Source organism: Trichoplax adhaerens, genomic scaffold, assembly GCF_000150275.1.
Source record: "Trichoplax adhaerens TRIADscaffold_4 genomic scaffold, whole genome shotgun sequence".
NCBI classification, from domain to species: domain Eukaryota; kingdom Metazoa; phylum Placozoa; class Uniplacotomia; order Trichoplacea; family Trichoplacidae; genus Trichoplax; species Trichoplax adhaerens.
Genome location: NW_002060946.1, coordinates 1,632,837 through 1,637,209, shown reverse-complemented (window position 1 = coordinate 1,637,209; position 4,373 = coordinate 1,632,837).

Below are 4,373 nucleotides of genomic sequence, written 5' to 3'. Positions count from 1 at the left end.
TAATAGACCGCATGTTCATCCTCTTTAATTAATTAAAGTCTGCTTTCTACCTTCGCTTCTAGCCACTTTTACAGTACAGTATATTAACTAATTTGATTAGCCGATCAGAAAAGAAGCAAAAATAATAATTTACGTGGTAGTCAATGCAAGCATTAGCTGATGTCATTTTCTTGGAAAATGAAGACATGGACTATACGTCTACTTTTGCTCCATGACGGTATTGACCAATGCTTACTGTAATCTTCCTTTTCTAACCACTACTTTTGAAAAATCTCCTGTGTGTACAAGTTTGCTCTTTGCTATTCTAAAACCCATTGCTTAATATGACATTGACTTTCTATTCCTTACCACGATATCGGCATGAACAGCAAAAATAATAATAACTTATGCAGTAGTAAATACAAGGATTAGCTGATATCGTTTTCTTGGAAAAATGAAGACATGGACTATGCAGGCACTCCTGCTTTGCGTTACAACAGTGTTGCTATAATCCTCATTTTTCCAAACAGTACTTTTGGAAATATCGAGTGCGTGCTGGTCTGCTCTTTGCTACTCTAAAATTGATTGCTTAAATATGACATTGACTTTCTATTCCGTACAATAATATCGCTCTAAACAGCGAGAAGTAATTGTATGACAGATTTAAAAAGAAGCAAAATAGGATAATTCGTTTTTAGCTGCTCTTGCAGATGCACTCGTTGTTGGCTGTATGACGACATTGTCACTTTGTACAGAAAGGCAAAGTAAATGATAGGAAAATACTCTCTTCATGCCTGATGGATCATGAGGGATGAAGGAAAAGATCCATGTTGTTGTTAGCAAGAGATATTCCTAGGTATAATAGCAGCGATGAAATAGTAGAATGAAAAATGCCCTTTGGCTGATTTGGTATCAATCCATTAGATGATGAAGGATGGATTGATTGATTGATATGCTTGATTTCCTACTGGTCCATATTAGTCAGAAGCGATGTCGTCCATTACTCCAGTGATACTGTCCAGTTGATTGAAGTCTTATGTCAAATTGTAAGTTGATTGGATCCTTGAGAAATATTGAGGTTAAAAGTATTGATAGAATGGAGTCAAATTTGACCGATTCAGAATACTCCTAACATTGTGCTTTTGGTCGTAGTAAAATGGATGACATTGTTTAGCCATGATGGCCTTTGGTCAATGTCAAGAATTGGCGATCTCTACCTTTTGTATTTTTATCCTTTACTTTCCATGAATGAAATGTTAGTTCTTCTCTTTACAGTTGCATTTATTATTACTTGGATAAGTTAATATGAAAGTCGATCCTATGAACATTGCTAAAGAAAAAAAAAAAAGTAAAATTGAAGCGGGTATAGATCTTCTACACTATGACATCAAGTTGATTTAATTGCTGTCAATTGTAGAAAATTAAGAGTTGGCCATATCAAAGGAACAGAAACATTGCCTGATTTGTGTTTTTCTCTCCCTCCCTCCCTCTTTCTCCTAACTATTATAATTATATTGAGGAGGAAAGAGAGAGAGAGAGAGAAAAAAAAAAATAAAATTAACGATTGTTTTTAACCGACTAAGATCATGTACTTGACTTCGATAAATACCAATTATTGTAATTTATTATCCTTTCTGCGACTACGCCATGTTTTTGACTAGGGGTGTGGAAAAGATCTATTCTACTCTACATACAGTGAACATGAGTTTACAACAATAACGAACAACTATCATGACAGTGTTGTACATGTAGTACATGATTAATTTTCACTCTATTCATCAATTCCCAATATGACAGCACGCCAATAATTAATTATTATTCTTTTACACTACAGAATTAAGGCATTATCATTGTGTTAAAATTTTTGTTTTTATGTCTTGACAAGAAAAAGAAATTTGATTTTATTCAATATTATCCACTGCATTTCTACTTTTTTCTTCTTGATTTCGGCTGATCCAAGTTAGCCACTTTCAATATGAAGAGTGTGAACTCTTGCTATTATAAATTCAACGGCGCTATGGTAGTATCTAAGCGAGCGAAAGAGAGTAGAACGAGAATCAAGTTATTCAATAACCTATTTCTCAATGACGGTAAGTCAACTAAAGGATATAATCCATTTTTCAACTTTTGACTAAGCTTCAATCAATCTCCTATGGAATGTTGTCTATTCATTTCCTTCACCTTGGCTATCTTAAAGTCCAAAAAAGAAAAATAGTTATTTCTTATTGTATACAATCTTAATATACTACATGAATACATATCCTCTACATATCCTCTACATATCGTATGTCTCATTTGAATCGAAATTTGCTCATACTTTTAAACAACAACAATAATGCTCCTCCTCTATCAATCCTATCGAAAATTGATTGCCAGCTTATGTTGTCCCCTACCTTGTCAATGCGATCAATCATTACGACTAATATTTTATTTATCCTCCTTCTACATGTGTATAGACAAGTTCTCCAATTTTTTTTTTTCTTTCTCTCTCTTCAACCTCCTATGCAATATAGTAGTAGTATGAAATACCTAAGCAAGATTGGATGATCGACTATTTGAAAAAGTTGGAAATCAGACCTATCTATCGATTTGAATGACACAATAAAAAAATAAATTACTTTAGCAAATTAATCTACTTTCATTATCATGATCATCTTCCTTTTACCTTTCAACGATCTATTCTTGAAATAAGAATCAATGTATTCCATGTATAAGAATAAATGGAACTTAACAGTAACAGACTTCAAGAATTGAAATACATCACGTAGCAAATTCGCTTGAATTTACAAGTGATTATTATGATTATTTGTGGTGAAGATAATTTGTCGCATTTTTCGCTATATATATACATATACAATATAGACAGTAGAAAGTTTTTTGATTACTTATGACGTTTCATAATTGGAGATATATGTTCTATTTTGGCTGTATTGGATATCATTAATTGTAAAACTACACTACTTGTAGAGAGAGAGAAAAAGGCGGAAGGGAAAGTATGGATTCATTTTCCTTCTTGGAATTGATGATGCGTATCTTATTCCAAGTACAAGCACTTGTATCGAGATAGATAATATATATATTATCATATCATTATGAGCTGGTTGGTGTGTATACTGACTTAAATATCAAGAATATCATTGAAATAATGTTATTATCGCAGAATTGTATTTAAAATTTTGATATTGTTCCTTGCACACTAAGCAACTGCCGATAGAATAGATCAATTCAACTATACGCGTAGTAGTCAAAATTCAATTGAGTTAAACATTATATTGTCCTCATCATGGTATCTATTCAGATAGATTATTCTCTTTTTTGATTTACTCTTCTATAGCATTCATCATTTTTACTTTGTTTTTCCTGATGGCTTGCCAATCTAGCTGTCCTCTTGAATGTATTGACACTCAGATAGGTCTTGTCGTAATCTAATCACTTGTATATTAGTGTTAAATGATTGCAGATTTTTTTATGAAAGGTCTACCTGACATCAATAGACGATATCAAATTGACATTTGTCAATAAATTCGATCAAAGAACGACCCTAAATCATTGATTTTATGTTAAACTGACATCCAATGGTAGAATTAAACTAAGAATGCATTGCAGTGATTTTTTTTTTCTTTTCCCCTTTTTTATATTCAACAACTCTTATTTTAGTTAAATAGCTTACGATTGAATAATCAATCGTGTATAACACACGCTTGAGGAATTGATAACGTCGAAAGATTTTTTCGAGAAATGTATAGAATCGATATTATAGCATGGTTATTGAATATAAATTGCTGCACAATCTCTTCAGCAATTCAAAAAGTCAAGTTATTATAGGAAGACGTATAGGTGTCGACATTGCATTCGATTATCATTTACTTAACCATACCCTGATGGAATATAGAAATAGAGTATGTGCAATAGGCGTCTAGGTATACCTTCCATTAGAAGATCTACTTAGATTTGAATTCTTGATAGGATAGCATTAAAATACGTCTAGTTCAAATTGCATATACTGTATTAGTATTCACAGTATTGAAAAGAATTTGGAATATTTCGATATGTAAAATAGACAGTGGAAGCTGTAAATGATGTATCTTATAGGCCATATACTGATATAGACGTCTATAGAGATATGTTATTAGTACAACAGTATAGATTACAGTAATTTTGAAATCTACAGTATGATAGAAAGTTAGAGTCCATATTAAAATTCTTTATATAGACATATTATACGTTTATATGCAGATCTCTTATTTTTTTTGGGGGGGGGGGGGGGGAAAATATCAACTTATGTAGGAGAAATCACTTGAGATTGTACATATTATACTGTACGTTTATACGCAGATCTCTTTTTTTTTTTGGGGGGGGGGGGGGGAAAAATCCACTTTTGGGGGAGAAATCCC